General features: G+C 40.0%; 9 non-coding genes across 9 annotated transcripts; all 9 read right to left on the bottom strand.

Annotated features, from left to right (window-relative positions):
• Positions 1-221: 221 nt before the first annotated feature.
• On the bottom strand, positions 222-292 carry trnag-gcc (transfer RNA glycine (anticodon GCC)). Its single transcript has one exon. It is a non-coding gene; the product is annotated as a tRNA-Gly (tRNA).
• A 1,516-nt stretch (positions 293-1,808) lies between these two features.
• Positions 1,809-1,879, bottom strand: trnag-gcc (transfer RNA glycine (anticodon GCC)). Its single transcript has one exon. It is a non-coding gene; the product is annotated as a tRNA-Gly (tRNA).
• Positions 1,880-2,851: 972 nt separating this feature from the next.
• Positions 2,852-2,922, bottom strand: trnag-gcc (transfer RNA glycine (anticodon GCC)). Its single transcript has one exon. It is a non-coding gene; the product is annotated as a tRNA-Gly (tRNA).
• A 1,516-nt stretch (positions 2,923-4,438) lies between these two features.
• On the bottom strand, positions 4,439-4,509 carry trnag-gcc (transfer RNA glycine (anticodon GCC)). The gene has a single exon. It is a non-coding gene; the product is annotated as a tRNA-Gly (tRNA).
• Positions 4,510-4,789: 280 nt separating this feature from the next.
• Positions 4,790-4,860, bottom strand: trnag-gcc (transfer RNA glycine (anticodon GCC)). The gene has a single exon. It is a non-coding gene; the product is annotated as a tRNA-Gly (tRNA).
• A 971-nt stretch (positions 4,861-5,831) lies between these two features.
• Positions 5,832-5,902, bottom strand: trnag-gcc (transfer RNA glycine (anticodon GCC)). Its single transcript has one exon. It is a non-coding gene; the product is annotated as a tRNA-Gly (tRNA).
• A 5,397-nt stretch (positions 5,903-11,299) lies between these two features.
• trnag-gcc (transfer RNA glycine (anticodon GCC)) lies at positions 11,300-11,370 on the bottom strand. The gene has a single exon. It is a non-coding gene; the product is annotated as a tRNA-Gly (tRNA).
• A 1,173-nt stretch (positions 11,371-12,543) lies between these two features.
• On the bottom strand, positions 12,544-12,614 carry trnag-gcc (transfer RNA glycine (anticodon GCC)). Its single transcript has one exon. It is a non-coding gene; the product is annotated as a tRNA-Gly (tRNA).
• A 272-nt stretch (positions 12,615-12,886) lies between these two features.
• trnag-gcc (transfer RNA glycine (anticodon GCC)) lies at positions 12,887-12,957 on the bottom strand. The gene has a single exon. It is a non-coding gene; the product is annotated as a tRNA-Gly (tRNA).
• Between the last annotated feature and the right edge of the window lie 110 nt (positions 12,958-13,067).

Genomic DNA, 13,067 nt, shown 5'->3' with positions numbered 1-13,067 from the left:
TCCTTTTCTCATATTCTGTTAGGGGAGATGTTTATACAAATGCTTAGAAAACATAAAGTTATTGATACTTTTTTCACCTTTTCTTACCTTAATGAATAGTCTACAGACTCTGCAATCTACGAACCCAGTATCAAGTGAGAAACCGTGGGACGACTCACTGACCATCCTCACATCCATCACGACTTTCATGTTTGTGAAACATAAGAACGGCATAGTATACCTGCATTGGCCGGGAATCGGACCCGGGTCTCCCGCGTGGCAGGCGAGAATTCTACCACTGAACCACCAATGCTTACAAAAGTGTTAATTTTCCAACTTTTTTTTTTTCTTGGCACCTTCTCCATCCTTTTCTCATATTCTGTTAGGGGAGATGTGTATACAAATGCTTAGAAAACATAAAGTTATTGATACTTTTTTCACCTTTTCTCTTTTTCTTACCTTAATGAATAGTCTACTGCTCTGCTATCTACGAACCCAATATCAAGTGAGAAACCGTGGGACGACTCACTGACCATCCTCACATCCATCACGACTTTAAGGTCAGTGACACATAAGAACAGTAAGTTACATCTGTACTGGCCAGGAACTGGACCCGGGTCTGTCAAATGGGAGGCAAGAATTCTACCACTGAACCACCAATGTTTACAAGATTGTGGATTTACCAACTTTTTTTTCTTCTATCCTTTTCTCATATTGTGTTAGGGGAGATGTTTGTACAAATGATTAGAAAACAAGAAGTCATTGATATGTTTTTTTCTGTCTTTTGAATAGTCTCCAGACTATTCAAACACTGTCCCCCACATGGCAGGCAAGAATTCTACCACTGAACCACCAATGCTTACAATAGTGTTAATTTTCCAACTTTTTTTTCTTGGCACTTTCTCCATCCTTTTCTCATATTCTGTTAGGGGAGATGTTTATACAAATGCTTTGAAAACAAAAAGTTATTGATAGTTTTTTCCCCTTATCTCTTTTTCTTACCTCAATGAATAGTCTACAGACTACGCTATCTACGAACCCAATATCAAGTGAGAAACCGTGGGACGACTCACTGACCATCCTCACATCCATCACGACTTTTATGTTTGTGACACATAAGAACGGGAAAGTATACCTGCATTGGCCGGGAATCGGACCCGGGTCTCCCGCGTGGCAGGCGAGAATTCTACCACTGAACGACCAATGCTCACAAAAGTGTTAATTTTCCAAATTTTTTTTTTCTTGGCATTTTCTCCATCCTTTTCTCATTTTCTGTTAGGGGAGATGTTTATACAAATGCTTAGAAAACATAAAGTTATTGATAGTTTTTTCCCCTTATCTCTTTTTCTTACCTCAATGAATAGTCTAAAGACTACGCTATCTACGAACCCAGTATCAAGTGAGAAACCGTGGGACGACTCACTGACCATCCTCACATCCATCACGACTTTCATGTTTGTGAAACATAAGAACGGGATAGTATACCTGCATTGGCCGGGAATCGGACACTGGTCTCCCGCGTGGCAGGCGAGAATTCTACCACTGAACCACCAATGCTCACAAAAGTGTTAATTTTCCAATTTTTTTTTTTTCTTGGCATTTTCTCCATCCTTTTCTCATATTCTGTTAGGGGAGATGTTTATACAAATGCTTAGAAAACATAAAGTTATTGATACTTTTTTCACCTTTTCTTACCTTAATGAGTAGTCTACAGACTCCGCAATCTACGAACCCAGTATCAAGTGAGAAACCGTGGGACGACTCACTGACCATCCTCACATCCATCACGACTTTTATGTTTGTGACACATAAGAACGGCATAGTATACCTGCATTGGCCGGGAATCGGACCCGGGTCTCCCGCGTGGCAGGCGAGAATTCTACCACTGAACCACCAATGCTCACAAAAGTGTTAATTTTCCAATTTTTTTTTTTCTTGGCATTTTCTCCATCCTTTTCTCATATTCTTATAGGGGAGATGTTTATACAAATGCTTAGAAAACATAAAGTTATTGATACTTTTTTCCCCTTATCTCTTTTTCTTACCTCAATGAATAGTCTACAGACTACGCTATCTACGAACCCAATATCAAGTGAGAAACCGTGGGACGACTCACTGACCATCCTCACATCCATCACGACTTTTATGTTTGTGACACATAAGAACGGGAAAGTATACCTGCATTGGCCGGGAATCGGACCCGGGTCTCCCGCGTGGCAGGCGAGAATTCTACCACTGAACGACCAATGCTCACAAAAGTGTTCATTTTCCAAATTTTTTTTTTCTTGGCATTTTCTCCATCCTTTTCTCATTTTCTGTTAGGGGAGATGTTTATACAAATGCTTAGAAAACATAAAGTTATTGATAGTTTTTTCCCCTTATCTCTTTTTCTTACCTCAATGAATAGTCTAAAGACTACGCTATCTACGAACCCAGTATCAAGTGAGAAACCGTGGGACGACTCACTGACCATCCTCACATCCATCACGACTTTCATGTTTGTGAAACATAAGAACGGGATAGTATACCTGCATTGGCCGGGAATCGGACCCTGGTCTCCCGTGTGGCAGGCGAGAATTCTACCACTGAACCACCAATGCTCACAAAAGTGTTAATTTTCCAATTTTTTTTTTTTCTTGGCATTTTCTCCATCCTTTTCTCATATTCTGTTAGGGGAGATGTTTATACAAATGCTTAGAAAACATAAAGTTATTGATACTTTTTTCACCTTTTCTTACCTTAATGAATAGTCTACAGACTCTGCAATCTACGAACCCAGTATCAAGTGAGAAACCGTGGGACGACTCACTGACCATCCTCACATCCATCACGACTTTCATGTTTGTGAAACATAAGAACGGCATAGTATACCTGCATTGGCCGGGAATCGGACCCGGGTCTCCCGCGTGGCAGGCGAGAATTCTACCACTGAACCACCAATGCTTACAAAAGTGTTAATTTTCCAACTTTTTTTTTTTCTTGGCCCCTTCTCCATCCTTTTCTCATATTCTGTTAGGGGAGATGTGTATACAAATGCTTAGAAAACATAAAGTTATTGATACTTTTTTCACCTTTTCTCTTTTTCTTACCTTAATGAATAGTCTACTGCTCTGCTATCTACGAACCCAATATCAAGTGAGAAACCGTGGGACGACTCACTGACCATCCTCACATCCATCACGACTTTAAGGTCAGTGACACATAAGAACAGTAAGTTACATCTGTACTGGCCAGGAACTGGACCCGGGTCTGTCAAATGGGAGGCAAGAATTCTACCACTGAACCACCAATGTTTACAAGATTGTGGATTTACCAACTTTTTTTTCTTCTATCCTTTTCTCATATTGTGTTAGGGGAGATGTTTGTACAAATGATTAGAAAACAAGAAGTCATTGATATGTTTTTTTCTGTCTTTTGAATAGTCTCCAGACTATTCAAACACTGTCCCCCACATGGCAGGCAAGAATTCTACCACTGAACCACCAATGCTTACAATAGTGTTAATTTTCCAACTTTTTTTTCTTGGCACTTTCTCCATCCTTTTCTCATATTCTGTTAGGGGAGATGTTTATACAAATGCTTTGAAAACAAAAAGTTATTGATAGTTTTTTCCCCTTATCTCTTTTTCTTACCTCAATGAATAGTCTACAGACTACGCTATCTACGAACCCAATATCAAGTGAGAAACCGTGGGACGACTCACTGACCATCCTCACATCCATCACGACTTTTATGTTTGTGACACATAAGAACGGGAAAGTATACCTGCATTGGCCGGGAATCGGACCCGGGTCTCCCGCGTGGCAGGCGAGAATTCTACCACTGAACGACCAATGCTCACAAAAGTGTTAATTTTCCAAATTTTTTTTTTCTTGGCATTTTCTCCATCCTTTTCTCATTTTCTGTTAGGGGAGATGTTTATACAAATGCTTAGAAAACATAAAGTTATTGATAGTTTTTTCCCCTTATCTCTTTTTCTTACCTCAATGAATAGTCTAAAGACTACGCTATCTACGAACCCAGTATCAAGTGAGAAACCGTGGGACGACTCACTGACCATCCTCACATCCATCACGACTTTCATGTTTGTGAAACATAAGAACGGGATAGTATACCTGCATTGGCCGGGAATCGGACGCTGGTCTCCCGCGTGGCAGGCGAGAATTCTACCACTGAACCACCAATGCTCACAAAAGTGTTAATTTTCCAATTTTTTTTTTTTCTTGGCATTTTCTCCATCCTTTTCTCATATTCTGTTAGGGGAGATGTTTATACAAATGCTTAGAAAACATAAAGTTATTGATACTTTTTTCACCTTTTCTTACCTTAATGAGTAGTCTACAGACTCCGCAATCTACGAACCCAGTATCAAGTGAGAAACCGTGGGACGACTCACTGACCATCCTCACATCCATCACGACTTTTATGTTTGTGACACATAAGAACGGCATAGTATACCTGCATTGGCCGGGAATCGGACCCGGGTCTCCCGCGCGGCAGGCGAGAATTCTACCACTGAACCACCAATGCTCACGAAAGTGTTAATTTTCCAATTTTTTTTTTTTCTTGGCATTTTCTCCATCCTTTTCTCATATTCTGTTAGGGGAGATGTTTATACAAATGCTTAGAAAACATAAAGTTATTGATACTTTTTTGACCTTTTCTCTTTTTCTTACCTTAATGAATAGTCTACAGACTCTGCAATCTACGAACCCAGTATCAAGTGAGAAACCGTGGGACGACTCACTGACCATCCTCACATCCATCACGACTTTCATGTTTGTGAAACATAAGAACGGCATAGTATACCTGCATTGGCCGGGAATCGGACCCGGGTCTCCCGCGTGGCAGGCGAGAATTCTACCACTGAACCACCAATGCTTACAAAAGTGTTAATTTTCCAACTTTTTTTTCTTGGCACTTTCTCCATCCTTTTCTCATATTCTGTTAGGGGAGATGTTTATACAAATGCTTTGAAAACAAAAAGTTATTGATAGTTTTTTCCCCTTATCTCTTTTTCTTACCTCAATGAATAGTCTACAGACTACGCTATCTACGAACCCAGTATCAAGTGAGAAACCGTGGGACGACTCACTGACCATCTTCACATCCATCACGACTTTTATGTTTGTGACACATAAGAACGGTAAAGTATACCTGCATTGGCCGGGAATCGGACCCCGGTCTCCCGCGTGGCAGGCGAGAATTCTACCACTGAACCACCAATGCTCACAAAAGTGTTAATTTTCCAATTTTTTTTTTTTCTTGGCATTTTCTCCATCCTTTTCTCATATTCTGTTAGGGGAGATGTTTATACAAATGCTTAGAAAACATAAAGTTATTGATACTTTTTTCACCTTTTCTTACCTTAATGAGTAGTCTACAGACTCCGCAATCTACGAACCCAGTATCAAGTGAGAAACCGTGGGACGACTCACTGACCATCCTCACATCCATCACGACTTTTATGTTTGTGACACATAAGAACGGCATAGTATACCTGCATTGGCCGGGAATCGGACCCGGGTCTCCCGCGAGGCAGGCGAGAATTCTACCACTGAACCACCAATGCTCACGAAAGTGTTAATTTTCCAATTTTTTTTTTTTCTTGGCATTTTCTCCATCCTTTTCTCATATTCTGTTAGGGGAGATGTTTATACAAATGCTTAGAAAACATAAAGTTATTGATACTTTTTTGACCTTTTCTCTTTTTCTTACCTTAATGAATAGTCTACAGACTCTGCAATCTACGAACCCAGTATCAAGTGAGAAACCGTGGGACGACTCACTGACCATCCTCACATCCATCACGACTTTCATGTTTGTGAAACATAAGAACGGCATAGTATACCTGCATTGGCCGGGAATCGGACCCGGGTCTCCCGCGTGGCAGGCGAGAATTCTACCACTGAACCACCAATGCTTACAAAAGTGTTAATTTTCCAACTTTTTTTTTTTCTTGGCACCTTCTCCATCCTTTTCTCATATTCAGTTAGGGGAGATGTGTACAAATGCTTAGAAAACATAAAGTTATTGATACTTTTTTCACCTTTTCTCTTTTTCTTACCTTAATGAATAGTCTACTGCTCTGCTATCTACGAACCCAATATCAAGTGAGAAACCGTGGGACGACTCACTGACCATCCTCACATCCATCACGACTTTAAGGTCAGTGACACATAAGAACAGTAAGTTACATCTGTACTGGCCAGGAACTGGACCCGGGTCTGTCAAATGGGAGGCAAGAATTCTACCACTGAACCACCAATGTTTACAAGATTGTGGATTTACCAACTTTTTTTTCTTCTATCCTTTTCTCATATTGTGTTAGGGGAGATGTTTGTACAAATGATTAGAAAACAAGAAGTCATTGATATGTTTTTTTCTGTCTTTTGAATAGTCTCCAGACTATTCAAACACTGTCCCCCACATGGCAGGCAAGAATTCTACCACTGAACCACCAATGCTTACAATAGTGTTAATTTTCCAACTTTTTTTTCTTGGCACTTTCTCCATCCTTTTCTCATATTCTGTTAGGGGAGATGTTTATACAAATGCTTTGAAAACATAAAGTTATTGATAGTTTTTTCCCCTTATCTCTTTTTCTTACCTCAATGAATAGTCTACAGACTACGCTATCTACGAACCCAGTATCAAGTGAGAAACCGTGGGACGACTCACTGACCATCTTCACATCCATCACGACTTTTATGTTTGTGACACATAAGAACGGTAAAGTATATCTGTATTGGCCGGGAATCAGACCCGGGTCTCCCGCGTGGCAGGCGAGAATTCTACCACTGAATCACCAATGCTCACAAAAGTTTTAATTTTCCAATTTTTTTTTTTCTTGGCATTTTCTCCATCCTTTTCTCATATTCTTATAGGGGAGATGTTTATACAAATGCTTAGAAAACAAAAAGTTATTGATACTTTTTTCCCCTTATCTCTTTTTCTTACCTTAATGAATAGTCTACTGCTCTGCTATCTACGAACCCAATATCAAGTGAGAAACCGTGGGACGACTCACTGACCATCCTCACATCCATCACGACTTTTATGTTTGTGACACATAAGAACGGGATAGTATACCTGCATTGGCCGGGAATTGGACCCGGGTCTCCCGCGTGGCAGGCGAGAATTCTACCACTGAACGACCAATGCTCACAAAAGTGTTAATTTTCCAATTTTTTTTTTTCTTGGCATTTTCTCCATCCTTTTCTCATATTCTTATAGGGGAGATGTTTATACAAATGCTTAGAAAACATAAAGTTATTGATACTTTTTTCCCCTTATCTCTTTTTCTTACCTCAATGAATAGTCTACAGACTACGCTATCTACGAACCCAATATCAAGTGAGAAACCGTGGGACGACTCACTGACCATCCTCACATCCATCACGACTTTTATGTTTGTGACACATAAGAACGGGAAAGTATACCTGCATTGGCCGGGAATCGGACCCGGGTCTCCCGCGTGGCAGGCGAGAATTCTACCACTGAACGACCAATGCTCACAAAAGTGTTAATTTTCCAAATTTTTTTTTTCTTGGCATTTTCTCCATCCTTTTCTCATTTTCTGTTAGGGGAGATGTTTATACAAATGCTTAGAAAACATAAAGTTATTGATAGTTTTTTCCCCTTATCTCTTTTTCTTACCTCAATGAATAGTCTACTGCTCTGCTATCTACGAACCCAATATCAAGTGAGAAACCGTGGGACGACTCACTGACCATCCTCACATCCATCACGACTTTAAGGTCAGTGACACATAAGAACAGTAAGTTACATCTGTACTGGCCAGGAACTGGACCCGGGTCTGTCAAATGGGAGGCAAGAATTCTACCACTGAACCACCAATGTTTACAAGATTGTGGATTTACCAACTTTTTTTTCTTCTATCCTTTTCTCATATTGTGTTAGGGGAGATGTTTGTACAAATGATTAGAAAACAAGAAGTCATTGATATGTTTTTTTCTGTCTTTTGAATAGTCTCCAGACTATTCAAACACTGTCCCCCACATGGCAGGCAAGAATTCTACCACTGAACCACCAATGCTTACAATAGTGTTAATTTTCCAACTTTTTTTTCTTGGCACTTTCTCCATCCTTTTCTCATATTCTGTTAGGGGAGATGTTTATACAAATGCTTTGAAAACATAAAGTTATTGATAGTTTTTTCCCCTTATCTCTTTTTCTTACCTCAATGAATAGTCTACAGACTACGCTATCTACGAACCCAGTATCAAGTGAGAAACCGTGGGACGACTCACTGACCATCTTCACATCCATCACGACTTTTATGTTTGTGACACATAAGAACGGTAAAGTATATCTGTATTGGCCGGGAATCAGACCCGGGTCTCCCGCGTGGCAGGCGAGAATTCTACCACTGAATCACCAATGCTCACAAAAGTTTTAATTTTCCAATTTTTTTTTTTCTTGGCATTTTCTCCATCCTTTTCTCATATTCTTATAGGGGAGATGTTTATACAAATGCTTAGAAAACAAAAAGTTATTGATACTTTTTTCCCCTTATCTCTTTTTCTTACCTTAATGAATAGTCTACTGCTCTGCTATCTACGAACCCAATATCAAGTGAGAAACCGTGGGACGACTCACTGACCATCCTCACATCCATCACGACTTTTATGTTTGTGACACATAAGAACGGGATAGTATACCTGCATTGGCCGGGAATTGGACCCGGGTCTCCCGCGTGGCAGGCGAGAATTCTACCACTGAACGACCAATGCTCACAAAAGTGTTAATTTTCCAATTTTTTTTTTTCTTGGCATTTTCTCCATCCTTTTCTCATATTCTTATAGGGGAGATGTTTATACAAATGCTTAGAAAACATAAAGTTATTGATACTTTTTTCCCCTTATCTCTTTTTCTTACCTCAATGAATAGTCTACAGACTACGCTATCTACGAACCCAATATCAAGTGAGAAACCGTGGGACGACTCACTGACCATCCTCACATCCATCACGACTTTTATGTTTGTGACACATAAGAACGGGAAAGTATACCTGCATTGGCCGGGAATCGGACCCGGGTCTCCCGCGTGGCAGGCGAGAATTCTACCACTGAACGACCAATGCTCACAAAAGTGTTAATTTTCCAAATTTTTTTTTTCTTGGCATTTTCTCCATCCTTTTCTCATTTTCTGTTAGGGGAGATGTTTATACAAATGCTTAGAAAACATAAAGTTATTGATAGTTTTTTCCCCTTATCTCTTTTTCTTACCTCAATGAATAGTCTACTGCTCTGCTATCTACGAACCCAATATCAAGTGAGAAACCGTGGGACGACTCACTGACCATCCTCACATCCATCACGACTTTGAGGTCAGTGACACATAAGAACAGTAAGTTACATCTGTACTGGCCAGGAACTGGACCCGGGTCTGTCAAATGGGAGGCAAGAATTCTACCACTGAACCACCAATGTTTACAAGATTGTGGATTTACCAACTTTTTTTTCTTCTATCCTTTTCTCATATTGTGTTAGGGGAGATGTTTGTACAAATGATTAGAAAACAAGAAGTCATTGATATGTTTTTTTCTGTCTTTTGAATAGTCTCCAGACTATTCAAACACTGTCCCCCACATGGCAGGCAAGAATTCTACCACTGAACCACCAATGCTTACAATAGTGTTAATTTTCCAACTTTTTTTTCTTGGCACTTTCTCCATCCTTTTCTCATATTCTGTTAGGGGAGATGTTTATACAAATGCTTTGAAAACATAAAGTTATTGATAGTTTTTTCCCCTTATCTCTTTTTCTTACCTCAATGAATAGTCTACAGACTACGCTATCTACGAACCCAGTATCAAGTGAGAAACCGTGGGACGACTCACTGACCATCTTCACATCCATCACGACTTTTATGTTTGTGACACATAAGAACGGTAAAGTATATCTGTATTGGCCGGGAATCAGACCCGGGTCTCCCGCGTGGCAGGCGAGAATTCTACCACTGAATCACCAATGCTCACAAAAGTTTTAATTTTCCAATTTTTTTTTTTCTTGGCATTTTCTCCATCCTTTTCTCATATTCTTATAGGGGAGATGTTTATACAAATGCTTAGAAAACAAAAAGTTATTGATACTTTTTTCCCCTTATCTCTTTTTCTTACCTTAATGAATAGTCTACTGCTCTGCTATCTACGAACCCAATATCAAGTGAGAAACCGTGGGACGACTCACTGACCATCCTCACATCCATCACGACTTTTATGTTTGTGACACATAAGAACGGGATAGTATACCTGCATTGGCCGGGAATTGGACCCGGGTCTCCCGCGTGGCAGGCGAGAATTCTACCACTGAACGACCAATGCTCACAAAAGTGTTAATTTTCCAATTTTTTTTTTTCTTGGCATTTTCTCCATCCTTTTCTCATATTCTTATAGGGGAGATGTTTATACAAATGCTTAGAAAACATAAAGTTATTGATACTTTTTTCCCCTTATCTCTTTTTCTTACCTCAATGAATAGTCTACAGACTACGCTATCTACGAACCCAATATCAAGTGAGAAACCGTGGGACGACTCACTGACCATCCTCACATCCATCACGACTTTTATGTTTGTGACACATAAGAACGGGAAAGTATACCTGCATTGGCCGGGAATCGGACCCGGGTCTCCCGCGTGGCAGGCGAGAATTCTACCACTGAACGACCAATGCTCACAAAAGTGTTAATTTTCCAAATTTTTTTTTTCTTGGCATTTTCTCCATCCTTTTCTCATTTTCTGTTAGGGGAGATGTTTATACAAATGCTTAGAAAACATAAAGTTATTGATAGTTTTTTCCCCTTATCTCTTTTTCTTACCTCAATGAATAGTCTAAAGACTACGCTATCTACGAACCCAGTATCAAGTGAGAAACCGTGGGACGACTCACTGACCATCCTCACATCCATCACGACTTTCATGTTTGTGAAACATAAGAACGGGATAGTATACCTGCATTGGCCGGGAATCGGACCCTGGTCTCCCGTGTGGCAGGCGAGAATTCTACCACTGAACCACCAATGCTCACAAAAGTGTTAATTTTCCAATTTTTTTTTTTTCTTGGCATTTTCTCCATCCTTTTCTCATATTCTGTTAGGGGAGATGTTTATACAAATGCTTAGAAAACATAAAGTTATTGATACTTTTTTCACCTTTTCTTACCTTAATGAATAGTCTACAGACTCTGCAATCTACGAACCCAGTATCAAGTGAGAAACCGTGGGACGACTCACTGACCATCCTCACATCCATCACGACTTTCATGTTTGTGAAACATAAGAACGGCATAGTATACCTGCATTGGCCGGGAATCGGACCCGGGTCTCCCGCGTGGCAGGCGAGAATTCTACCACTGAACCACCAATGCTTACAAAAGTGTTAATTTTCCAACTTTTTTTTTTTCTTGGCACCTTCTCCATCCTTTTCTCATATTCTGTTAGGGGAGATGTGTATACAAATGCTTAGAAAACATAAAGTTATTGATACTTTTTTCACCTTTTCTCTTTTTCTTACCTTAATGAATAGTCTACTGCTCTGCTATCTACGAACCCAATATCAAGTGAGAAACCGTGGGACGACTCACTGACCATCCTCACATCCATCACGACTTTAAGGTCAGTGACACATAAGAACAGTAAGTTACATCTGTACTGGCCAGGAACTGGACCCGGGTCTGTCAAATGGGAGGCAAGAATTCTACCACTGAACCACCAATGTTTACAAGATTGTGGATTTACCAACTTTTTTTTCTTCTATCCTTTTCTCATATTGTGTTAGGGGAGATGTTTGTACAAATGATTAGAAAACAAGAAGTCATTGATATGTTTTTTTCTGTCTTTTGAATAGTCTCCAGACTATTCAAACACTGTCCCCCACATGGCAGGCAAGAATTCTACCACTGAACCACCAATGCTTACAATAGTGTTAATTTTCCAACTTTTTTTTCTTGGCACTTTCTCCATCCTTTTCTCATATTCTGTTAGGGGAGATGTTTATACAAATGCTTTGAAAACAAAAAGTTATTGATAGTTTTTTCCCCTTATCTCTTTTTCTTACCTCAATGAATAGTCTACAGACTACGCTATCTACGAACCCAATATCAAGTGAGAAACCGTGGGACGACTCACTGACCATCCTCACATCCATCACGACTTTTATGTTTGTGACACATAAGAACGGGAAAGTATACCTGCATTGGCCGGGAATCGGACCCGGGTCTCCCGCGTGGCAGGCGAGAATTCTACCACTGAACGACCAATGCTCACAAAAGTGTTAATTTTCCAAATTTTTTTTTTCTTGGCATTTTCTCCATCCTTTTCTCATTTTCTGTTAGGGGAGATGTTTATACAAATGCTTAGAAAACATAAAGTTATTGATAGTTTTTTCCCCTTATCTCTTTTTCTTACCTCAATGAATAGTCTAAAGACTACGCTATCTACGAACCCAGTATCAAGTGAGAAACCGTGGGACGACTCACTGACCATCCTCACATCCATCACGACTTTCATGTTTGTGAAACATAAGAACGGGATAGTATACCTGCATTGGCCGGGAATCGGACCCTGGTCTCCCGCGTGGCAGGCGAGAATTCTACCACTGAACCACCAATGCTCACAAAAGTGTTAATTTTCCAATTTTTTTTTTTTCTTGGCATTTTCTCCATCCTTTTCTCATATTCTGTTAGGGGAGATGTTTATACAAATGCTTAGAAAACATAAAGTTATTGATACTTTTTTCACCTTTTCTTACCTTAATGAGTAGTCTACAGACTCCGCAATCTACGAACCCAGTATCAAGTGAGAAACCGTGGGACGACTCACTGACCATCCTCACATCCATCACGACTTTTATGTTTGTGACACATAAGAACGGCATAGTATACCTGCATTGGCCGGGAATCGGACCCGGGTCTCCCGCGTGGCAGGCGAGAATTCTACCACTGAACCACCAATGCTCACGAAAGTGTTAATTTTCCAATTTTTTTTTTTTCTTGGCATTTTCTCCATCCTTTTCTCATATTCTGTTAGGGGAGATGTTTATACAAATGCTTAGAAAACATAAAGT

This window comes from Leuresthes tenuis, unplaced genomic scaffold (assembly GCF_036924035.1).
Source record: "Leuresthes tenuis unplaced genomic scaffold, fLeuTen1.0.hap1 SCAF_5, whole genome shotgun sequence".
Taxonomy (NCBI): Eukaryota; Metazoa; Chordata; class Actinopteri; order Atheriniformes; family Atherinopsidae; genus Leuresthes; species Leuresthes tenuis.
This window is presented reverse-complemented; position numbering and strand designations above follow the sequence as displayed.